Here is a 12619-nt window from a genome sequence, read left to right as displayed (position 1 = left end):
CTCAGGACCTGGAAGCCGGAGCGGCGCGATGACAGCACCGGGCACAGCACCGTTGAGGGCATCAACGCAGGGACAGGTGAGTATTCTGCAAGCACAGTGGCCTCCAGGAGGTCATCAGAGTTTCCAATGAACTTTGATGACCATCCTGCGACACCCACGCTACAGCTTCATGGGTTCATCAGAGTTCATTGGGAACTGTGACGAGTCCCCGAGATGCTCCGGCTTCCAGGTTCTCAACATACACACACACCTGTATACTCACCCAGCGATGCGGTCCCCATCACTGTCCCTGCTTCCAGCTGCTCACTGCAGTGAATATTCAGTGAGTATAATTACCAACGATAAGGAGCGGGAGGCAGCAGAGCCAGAGACAGCAGCGCTGGAGAGAGGTAAATATAGAAAATCTTTTTATTAAAAAGACCCGTGTTTTCTCTGGTATTTGTCACACTGATGTCACACAGATCACATCAGTGTGCGATCCGTGTGACACCTGTGCTGCCAGAGAAAAAAAGGATAGGTGTGCGTGCAGGGCCACGAGGGGTCACACAGTCCGTAACTTACTGTTTGTGTATGAAGGATAGTATATATGTTATATACAGTATTGGGTAAAACCTCCTTCCTTACGCAATGTGGCCGGGAGGCATGGAAGGGGAGCTTCCTCGTTCCTGTGGCGTCACACGCAGCGATGTGTGCTGCCGCAGGAACGAGGAACAACTTCGTTACTGCTGCATTCACGATTTTTGAGAATGGACACCCATGTCGCCGATTAGCGTTTTTGCACGTTTTTTCAACGATGCAAAATCGCTCATCGGAGTCACACGCAACAGACGGCATCGCTAATGCGGCCGTTTGTGCGTCAAGATTTCCGTGAAGCCATCGACTTATATTTGCGATGTCGTGGTGTGTCAATCCCCCTTTAATGGTGTTGGACGCAGCTTACAGCAATAAAAAGTGCTGTGAGGTTCCCGCAGAAAACATATGGGAACATTGACTGAAAAATCTGAAAAGTTCTGTCTGGTGGAAAAATGAAAGGTATTGAAAAAAATCAGTAAAACAAAAATAATCGAACACATGGGTGCTGAACGAGTTATCGAGGACCTGTCACCCACTCCCCACGCATGCATAAGTGCAGCAATGAATGCAGCATACATACTTTCATAACATGGACATTAACTGTGATATTCTTCCCCGACACTGGTGACCCAGCGATTACAATTGGAAAAACATGGCACAAAATGCCAATGACCAATCATTAAAATAAAAAAAAAAAAATCTTAATTTATATAAAATTTACAAAGAATAATAATACAATTGTGTAAAATATGAGGTAGTTTGGCGAGGACCCAAAGGAGGGGATTTATTTCTGAAACATATGCACTAGAAATATACACACACATATGGCTTCTAAACTTGCTCACTCAGATATGCAACGACATAAGAAGGATAGTCAGATGACTGGACAATGCTCCAAACGCGATTAGAACAAGGTTGTTTGGAAAGCACAGTGTAGTTCAAATGCAATATATTGCAAAGAAAATAATCACATTATACCGAGATATCTAGTGTGCATATCAGAGGGACAAGGTGGCGAAAATGAGCTAATTATCCTTTGTAAAAGGTATGGTATGCAAACTTGATCATAGGTAAATTTCAGATAACTAAAAACTTCAATGCTACTGGGGTAATGGGATTATTTACTCTTTGCATATATTAGGATTTGATCAACACTGTGCCAGTCTTTACAAAAACCATTTCGCAATAAACCATGCTGTGTAATCGCGTTTGGAGTATTGTCCATTGACCTGATTATCATTGTTATCTCCGTGCATATCTAAAGAAAATAATTACATTATACCTAGATATCTAGTGTGCATATCAGAGGGTCAAGGTGGCGAAAAAGAGCTAATTATCTAACTTGATCATAGGTAAATTTCAGATACCTCAAAACTTCAATGCTCCTGGGGTATAATGGGTTTATTTTATCTTTGCATTTGAATCTCTGATTATCATTGTTATCTCGGTGCATATCAGAGTGACATTAGAAGCCTTGAGTACAAGCCATATGTTATACTATTTACAGAACAGAATAAAATAGAAGAATTTAAGTGATTGATTTTTGTGCCTTGTTTTTCCAATGAATGCAGCATGTTTGCTGCTTTGAGGCAAGTGGTCCCCATGTGTCTGGTGCCCCTAGAAAAAGGTTTGTCAAACATACGTAAAAAAGCAGGCTATACACGGGCTTTACATGCTACAATATATCTACCGATGTGTCGGCGGGGTCACGTTGTAAGTGATGCACATCCGGCATCGTTAGAGATATTGTAGTCTGTAAAACCTACATGCGATTACGATGAAACGAATAACCGTTCATCGCATACACGTCGTTCAATTACTAAAAATGACAACGTCTGGTTGCTCAATGTTCCCGAGACAGCACACATCGCAGTGTGTGACACCCCGGGAATGATGAACTGCAACTTACCTGCGTCCCGCTTCTTACGTATGGATGGTCGTATAGAAGGGTAAGTACTTGTGACAGGAACAAAGCATAGGTGCGACACGGTCAACAAATTTCAGTTGTCGCACATAAGATGGGGCGTGTCACATCACATACGATATCGTATGCAGAATTGTATGGTGTAAAGTAGGCGTAAGCCATGGTGGCCTGGAGTTATGCGCTCAATAAAAGATTTTTCCTATACCTAGGACCACCTCCAGCTGCACAGGCAGCTCCACCATCTCCACCCTCTCCGGCTGTGGATCCACCATCTCCGCCAGCTCCAGCATCTCCTGCTGCGGAGCCATCATCCCCGCCGGCTCCAACATCTCCTGCTGCAGATCCACCACCTCCGCCTGCTGCGCCTGCTGGGACACCCTCTCCTTCTCCAACCCCATCACCTGCTGCAACCCCATCTCTTCCTTCAACCCCATCACCACCTTCTACCCTGTCTCCCCATACTTCTCCTTCTAACGATGCCTTCTCCCCCGCATCAGTTGGTGAGTTTTGTGCAGGCTACCCTTCCTGTAATTTATGCACATAACATGGTGTCCCTACAAGTTGTAAAGGATACATGGATGTTTAAATGATGGTGGGCTGTCGTGTACTAATATTTGATTTGTGTTCCCTAGCCACAGGATCTGGTTGGGCCATCAGCGCCTCAGAAGAAGAAGGTGATGAACCCCAGAACCGTAAGTGGTCAACCAAAAACAAATACCTGACAGTTTGATGTTGGAACAAGGATGGTTAACTTTTCCCATTCCCTCCACAGAAATCCCCACACTACAGGACGTGTTGGATTCGCAACGGCGTTTGTCAGAAGCCGTCCGGCGTCATGGGGAGCTGCTGGAACAGTTTTTGGCAGCCCAACAGCAGGGCCACTAAATGTGAATGTTTGTGATTTAAATGTTTTTTTTGTTTTGTATGTCACATAAATCTTTCTAGTTTATTTTCGCTGTTGTTTACATTTTTGGACAAAACTTTCAAACAGGGTTTGGGAACCTATTTACTGTCGGGGACCATTTGGAATTTTCTACCAACCAACGGGGGCCACACCAAATTATCAACTTGAACACGACCAGGCTATATTTGTTAAAATAATTAATAAAATCAGCCCCAGAGTGGTGGCTGGAGAGACTGTGATGTTCGGTGAGATTGATCATTTTGATTCTCACCACTACATTTCCATGTATGTCTTGGTCTGGAGAGGCTGGGGGCATACACAACACAGGAGAAGCTAGGGCATATACATCACAGGAAACACTGAGGCATATACATCCCAGGAGAGGCTGCGTCATATACATCCCTTAAGAGTATGGGGCATATACATCACCCTGAGCAGTAGTTGGCAGCACAAAGAGCACTGTGCCGCCCTGGCAAAACCTGGGTGTTACAGAGGTCTGCATACATGTTATTGATGCTGATTTAACTCTCCCTTGGGGAGGTTCCCACACACAAACACACACCAGCCAATCAGACCCCACTCACCCCCTCCCCACGAAAACAGGAGGACATCAAGACTGTAGAGTGGCAACAATGGTTTTTTTTTTTTTTTCAATGATCTTGACTGTCCAGGGGAGGGTGTGTGTGTGTGTGTGATGTTACCTCTGAGACCACCTGGCTAGTCCAGGGCGTCACATAAGCAGCCCCTGTGTGGGGCTGGGGTGAGTGGTACTCACGGCCTCAGGAATGGGCTAGCCTCTTGTGGGACCCGAAGTGGACCAGGAGAGGGGTGCCAGCTGTCGGGACCCAGTACGGACCAGTGTGAAAAGAAGACACATACCTCGGGCAGGAAAAGATCACCTGAATTACACACACGGGTGTGGGACCCGTCTTCACAGCAGCGGGCCGTTGGCACCTGTTACCAGCAACTTGGTTAATTACTGGACTGGGGTTAGTTATTGGTTTATACTGTGAGTACTCCTGCACCACCCGGTACAAGGCGAGGACTGTACCCGTCACTCTACAAACTACCTCTCCCAATTGGTCCGTGGGACTATAAATCCCCCTACCCGTGGAGGGTATCCCACCTAGCTGCCCCACACCATCAGTCCCGGGCACGGTCCCCAGAGGCAGTGGCGGTGCCACCACCTTATCAACGCAACCCACGGGTGGCGTGACAGACAATTCCCCCTACCTAATCCCCCTCTTTTTTGGGAGCTTGACATTACAGACCGGGTCACGACACCGGGATACCTCCAGAAGTAACCCCTTGGCCAGGATCTCATTTCCCCCCCAATCCCTGGGCAACACAGCAATAGGTGGCAGCACAAAGAGCTGTAGGTGGCATAACACAAACAGCACTGACAGTGACAGCACTAGAAGGCAGCAGGGAGAGCACTATGTTCCCCACCACAGCTTTAAAACAAAGAACCCACAAAAACATTCTTATTTAAAAAAAATAAAAAAAAACACCCACACACACACATTATATATGTGCATCTGTAGAGTTGTGCCATGATGGCGACCCTGACCTCCACCCAACCCTTTACCCCGTGAATAATGTTATGCAGAATTCATGAAAGCTGTACAAAAGTTTGAAATCAAAGACATTTTTTATTACAATTCCCTAACATTGCTTAAACAACAACAAAAACAGCATAAATATTATAACAAAAAACAAAAACTATAAATTTTGGTATTGCTTATTCGAGTCATTTAAATGTTGCCTCTGTGGGCTGAAAAATTGGTTCGTTGGGGGGAACATGGGATACTGTGCGGGGGGGGTCATGCTGGAGGTGTGGTGGAGGCTCCATCCTCATCCATGGCACTTGATCCCATGAAGACTGTTGTCGATGTTCTACGTCACACACTTTTGAGGAGTCTGTCAGTTTCCCCTCTGCCGCCTTGTTGAGGGCCTCCAGCATGACCCTTTCGACATGAACTCTTTGTTTGTCATCCAGCTTACGGAGTCTTTCATCCGTAAGCTGGGCAAATCCGCAAATGGATGGTCTGCTGTGCTGCTCCAGGATTTTCTTCGCCATATCCATAAGGTCTGTTGAAGATGAGTTGTTCGGCTGCCTCTTACGGGTTGAGGAGATCCGCCGCGGTAATGGAGCTTCTGCGGTCTCCTCGGAAGTCCCGGCAATTTCATCATCACCACCTGTCACTATTGGCCCAGCTTCACAACGATCCTGCGGAACAATAAAAATGATGTTAAAATCAGATATCATGAGCAGCAGGCACAGGGATACACATGCACTGGAAACTAATGGGAGGGGCAGACTAGTACTACAAGATATGAAATGTCATTACATGGTATGAAAATAGAGTGTGGAGAAACTAGTAAAGGAGTATACTTATCTGAACTGGAAGGGATACATTTTGAAATCTGCAACAGTAATCATAGAAAACCGTAGTAACTATTTTCAATTAAATAATGCCATGTACATCAAAAGTTTCACAAAGGTACTTACATCTCCAACTGTGGTGTCAGACCGGACCTCAGGCTGTGTTCCGGGACCAAAGGACAGCGATGTTATTGTCCGTGGTACCTCTTGGTCTCTTATGAAGGCCAGCAAATCGTAGTACCAAAGCTTTGGAACGTAAAGTTCCTCCGTTCCGGCACCAGATTTGCTGGCCTTTTCCACCTTATTTAGTTCCTTTTTATAAACGGTGCGAAGACCCTGGATTTTCTTTCGCACAATCTCTGTCGTAATGGTCTCAGTAGGGTTATGCCTCTGGAACAATTCAATAAGCTGCTCATAGGCCTGCTTTTTCTTGTATCGATTGCTGTAATCGACAGACTTTATCTTCCACAAACAAGGCAGGGATTGATACATATCAATCACCTCCCTTATGAATTCTTGTTTGTTGGAAGACATCTGAAAAAAAAGGAAATTAATGTATTACTACATTGTTATAAACTAAGCACAAGAATATAGCTGCTATAATACTGCCAACTACGTACAACTACTTTAATACTGCTCCTATGTCCAATAATATAACTACTATAATACGGCCCCCTATGTACAAGAATATAACTACTATCATACTGCCCCCTATATACAAGAATTTAACTACTATAATACTGCCCCTATGCACAAGAAAATAACTACTATCATACTGCCCCCTGTATACAAGAATTTAACTACTATAATACTGCCCCCTATATACAAGAATATAACTACTATAATACTGCTCCTATGTACAAGAATATAACTACTATCATACTGCCCCTATATACAAGAATATAACTACTATAATACTGCCCCTATGCACAAGAATATAACTACTATAATACTGCCCCCTATATACAAGAATATAACTAATATAATACTGCCCCTATGTACAAGAATATAACTACTATAATACTGCCCCCTATATACAAGAATATAACTACTATAATACTGCCCCTATGTACAAGAATATAACTACTATAATACTGCCCCCTATATACAAGAATATAACTACTATAATACTGCCCCCTATATACAAGAATATAACTACTATAACACTGCCCCCTATATACAAGAATATAACTACTATAATACTGCTCCTATGTACAAGAATATAACTACTATAATACTGCCCCCTATATACAAGAATATAACTACTATAATACTGCCCCTATGCACAAGAATATAACTACTATCATACTGCCCCCTATATACAAGAATTTAACTACTATAATACTGCCCCTATGCACAAGAATATAACTACTATAATACTGCCCCTATGTACAAGAACATAACTATATGTACAGCGGTATTGAATATATAACGTCAGGAATAGAAAAGCTATAATACTTCCCCCTATGTACATAGATAAATATAACTATTATACTGCCACAATATACAAGAATACAGTTGCTATATTAATGTCACGATGTACTAGAATATTGGTATAATACTGCCCAAAAAAATTACTTACCTTTAAGTCAGGAGAATATTAAAAATCCAAGACGAAATCAACAAATTGAAAGAATCACTGCAACAAACTGCGTTCTGAAAAAGCTCAGGTAGAGTGAATGGAAGCGCTACTGCGTCGTCTTTTGTTTGATACGGTCACCCAATCAGGCGACGCTGTAGTGATGACCAATCGGAACAGAGGGGCGTGAAGAAAGACAACGCAAAGCGCTGTAGCGATCACCAATAGGAACAGAGGGGCGTGAAAAGAGATAACGCAAACCGTATCTAGGGGTTAAAACCACACCTCTGACTCGTCGTGCAATGACATGTCTGAAACCACACAACGACCGTCGACGTCGCTATGATCTCTGCTCCGTCGCTGCTTTATTTAGCATGTTTGACAGCTTACTAACGATCATCTATGGTCGCTGCAACGTCACAGAATATGGTGACGTTGCAGCGACGTCGTTGTCGTCGTCGTTATGTGTGACACCAGCTTAAGCTACAGAGACAGATACACCTCAAGTCTAAGTCTAAGAGCAGCATGACATGGGTGTCGTAAAAAGAGCGAGACCATTACACAGGATAGCATGACAAAGGAAAAGAAGAAACAACTGAAAAGGAGAAGAAGGTGACCAGGGCATGGAGTGATCAAGTTAGTGAAGCCAGGTCAGCTCACTGACCGAAGGAACGAGTGACCAAGAGAGATGGTTCCTGATGCAAGAAAGAGGAGGAAAAGGAAGTGAGTGTCTTGAATTATCTTAAATCCAGTCATATTGGCAAAATCCCTCTTAGGCTAAGTGCGCAGTGGAAAATGGAATTTTCTCAAGAAAATTCCTCAGGTATTCAAAGATTACCGCACCCGCGGTAAAAAAACGCGGCAAACCGCACATGAAAACCGCATGCGGTTTTACCGCGGTATTGTTCGCGGTATTGCCGCGGTTTTGCCGCGTGCGGGTTGGGATGTGCTTTATTGCATTCAATGCAATAAAACACATTGAAAAAAAAAAAGAGAAAAAAAAAAAAGTCATTTCATTCTGAGATAGTAGATAGATAAAGAGACAGAAGAATAGATAGAGGGATAGATAGATAGACAGATAGATAGATAGAGGACAGATCGCTGCATTTCCCACGGTCGGCAGTGAGTTCACATTACCGGCCGTGAGAAATGACCGGTAATTACCTCTGCTGTCTCGCAGCGAGGCTGCATTCAGCTCTGTGTGTCAGTCGCGGCTGGATGTGAGCAGCGCAGGACCTGTGGATTACGCCGGAGCTTTGTTTCGGGGGGGGTAATAAAAGGATGAACGAGGCTTGTTTATTTTATTTAAAATAAAGGATTTTTCGGTGTCTGTGTTTTATTCACTTTACTTATGGGTTGATCATGTCAGCTGTCACATAGACGCTGCCATAATCAATGAAGAAAAAACAAAAAGCCAGCACTAAATGTGCACTTCAGCACTAAACATTCCAAACTGTATTTATTATAAAAATTTTGAGATTTTTGGCAAAAAATTGCAATTTCTTGAGCTGCCTCGCCACGTCACGGCAAATCTCATTTGAGGCAGTCCTACACTAAAATATTTTTATAAAATGTGCCATACGGCCTCACATATGAATAGTACAACTGCTCTTAGCAGCACTCACCTGGTCTATTTCAATCCCGTACCCATGACTGAGTCATGGCTGTGGGCGGGACAGGTCCAAGCAAATGCTGCATGAAGTAAATAGCCTGTGGACAAAGCCTGATGACTCAATGTGAACAGTCACCAACCGCCAAAATCTAGACAGATGGAATACATCCCAAATTGGGGTGCATAGCAAGGTGGAGGTCAACCACCGACCAATTCAATGAAGAAAAAACAAAAAGCCAGCACTAAATGTGCACTTCAGCACTAAACATTCCAAACTGTATTTATTATAAAAATTTTGAGATTTTTGGCAAAAAATTGCAATTTCTTGAGCTGCCTCGCCACGTCACGGCAAATCTCATTTGAGGCAGTCCTACACTAAAATATTTTTATAAAATGTGCCATACGGCCTCACATATGAATAGTACAACTGCTCTTAGCAGCACTCACCTGGTCTATTTCAATCCCGTACCCATGACTGAGTCATGGCTGTGGGCGGGACAGGTCCAAGCAAATGCTGCATGAAGTAAATAGCCTGTGGACAAAGCCTGATGACTCAATGTGAACAGTCACCAACCGCCAAAATCTAGACAGATGGAATACATCCCAAATTGGGGTGCATAGCAAGGTGGAGGTCAACCACCGACCAATTCAATGAAGAAAAAACAAAAAGCCAGCACTAAATGTGCACTTCAGCACTAAACATTCCAAACTGTATTTATTATAAAAATTTTGAGATTTTTGGCAAAAAATTGCAATTTCTTGAGCTGCCTCGCCACGTCACGGCAAATCTCATTTGAGGCAGTCCAACACTAAAATATTTTTATAAAATGTGCCATACGGCCTCACATATGAATAGTACAACTGCTCTTAGCAGCACTCACCTGGTCTATTTCAATCCCGTACCCATGACTGAGTCATGGCTGTGGGCGGGACAGGTCCAAGCAAATGCTGCATGAAGTAAATAGCCTGTGGACAAAGCCTGATGACTCAATGTGAACAGTCACCAACCGCCAAAATCTAGACAGATGGAATACATCCCAAATTGGGGTGCATAGCAAGGTGGAGGTCAACCACCGACCAATTCAATGAAGAAAAAACAAAAAGCCAGCACTAAATGTGCACTTCAGCACTAAACATTCCAAACTGTATTTATTATAAAAATTTTGAGATTTTTGGCAAAAAATTGCAATTTCTTGAGCTGCCTCGCCACGTCACGGCAAATCTCATTTGAGGCAGTCCTACACTAAAATATTTTTATAAAATGTGCCATACGGCCTCACATATGAATAGTACAACTGCTCTTAGCAGCACTCACCTGGTCTATTTCAATCCCGTACCCATGACTGAGTCATGGCTGTGGGCGGGACAGGTCCAAGCAAATGCTGCATGAAGTAAATAGCCTGTGGACAAAGCCTGATGACTCAATGTGAACAGTCACCAACCGCCAAAATCTAGACAGATGGAATACATCCCAAATTGGGGTGCATAGCAAGGTGGAGGTCAACCACCGACCAATTCAATGAAGAAAAAACAAAAAGCCAGCACTAAATGTGCACTTCAGCACTAAACATTCCAAACTGTATTTATTATAAAAATTTTGAGATTTTTGGCAAAAAATTGCAATTTCTTGAGCTGCCTCGCCATGTCACGGCAAATCTCATTTGAGGCAGTCCTACACTAAAATATTTTTATAAAATGTGCCATACGGCCTCACATATGAATAGTACAACTGCTCTTAGCAGCACTCACCTGGTCTATTTCAATCCCGTACCCATGACTGAGTCATGGCTGTGGGCGGGACAGGTCCAAGCAAATGCTGCATGAAGTAAATAGCCTGTGGACAAAGCCTGATGACTCAATGTGAACAGTCACCAACCGCCAAAATCTAGACAGATGGAATACATCCCAAATTGGGGTGCATAGCAAGGTGGAGGTCAACCACCGACCAATTCAATGAAGAAAAAACAAAAAGCCAGCACTAAATGTGCACTTCAGCACTAAACATTCCAAACTGTATTTATTATAAAAATTTTGAGATTTTTGGCAAAAAATTGCAATTTCTTGAGCTGCCTCGCCACGTCACGGCAAATCTCATTTGAGGCAGTCCTACACTAAAATATTTTTATAAAATGTGCCATACGGCCTCACATATGAATAGTACAACTGCTCTTAGCAGCACTCACCTGGTCTATTTCAATCCCGTACCCATGACTGAGTCATGGCTGTGGGCGGGACAGGTCCAAGCAAATGCTGCATGAAGTAAATAGCCTGTGGACAAAGCCTGATGACTCAATGTGAACAGTCACCAACCGCCAAAATCTAGACAGATGGAATACATCCCAAATTGGGGTGCATAGCAAGGTGGAGGTCAACCACCGACCAATTCAATGAAGAAAAAACAAAAAGCCAGCACTAAATGTGCACTTCAGCACTAAACATTCCAAACTGTATTTATTATAAAAATTTTGAGATTTTTGGCAAAAAATTGCAATTTCTTGAGCTGCCTCGCCACGTCACGGCAAATCTCATTTGAGGCAGTCCTACACTAAAATATTTTTATAAAATGTGCCATACGGCCTCACATATAAATAGTACAACTGCTCTTAGCAGCACTCACCTGGTCTATTTCAATCCCGTACCCATGACTGAGTCATGGCTGTGGGCGGGACAGGTCCAAGCAAATGCTGCATGAAGTAAATAGCCTGTGGACAAAGCCTGATGACTCAATGTGAACAGTCACCAACCGCCAAAATCTAGACAGATGGAATACATCCCAAATTGGGGTGCATAGCAAGGTGGAGGTCAACCACCGACCAATTCAATGAAGAAAAAACAAAAAGCCAGCACTAAATGTGCACTTCAGCACTAAACATTCCAAACTGTATTTATTATAAAAATTTTGAGATTTTTGGCAAAAAATTGCAATTTCTTGAGCTGCCTCGCCACGTCACGGCAAATCTCATTTGAGGCAGTCCTACACTAAAATATTTTTATAAAATGTGCCATACGGCCTCACATATGAATAGTACAACTGCTCTTAGCAGCACTCACCTGGTCTATTTCAATCCCGTACCCATGACTGAGTCATGGCTGTGGGCGGGACAGGTCCAAGCAAATGCTGCATGAAGTAAATAGCCTGTGGACAAAGCCTGATGACTCAATGTGAACAGTCACCAACCGCCAAAATCTAGACAGATGGAATACATCCCAAATTGGGGTGCATAGCAAGGTGGAGGTCAACCACCGACCAATTCAATGAAGAAAAAACAAAAAGCCAGCACTAAATGTGCACTTCAGCACTAAACATTCCAAACTGTATTTATTATAAAAATTTTGAGATTTTTGGCAAAAAATTGCAATTTCTTGAGCTGCCTCGCCACGTCACGGCAAATCTCATTTGAGGCAGTCCTACACTAAAATATTTTTATAAAATGTGCCATACGGCCTCACATATGAATAGTACAACTGCTCTTAGCAGCACTCACCTGGTCTATTTCAATCCCGTACCCATGACTGAGTCATGGCTGTGGGCGGGACAGGTCCAAGCAAATGCTGCATGAAGTAAATAGCCTGTGGACAAAGCCTGATGACTCAATGTGAACAGTCACCAACCGCCAAAATCTAGACAGATGGAATACATC

This window comes from Anomaloglossus baeobatrachus, chromosome 4 (assembly GCF_048569485.1).
Source record: "Anomaloglossus baeobatrachus isolate aAnoBae1 chromosome 4, aAnoBae1.hap1, whole genome shotgun sequence".
NCBI classification, from domain to species: Eukaryota; Metazoa; Chordata; class Amphibia; order Anura; family Aromobatidae; genus Anomaloglossus; species Anomaloglossus baeobatrachus.
Note: the sequence above shows the minus strand (reverse complement) of the source record.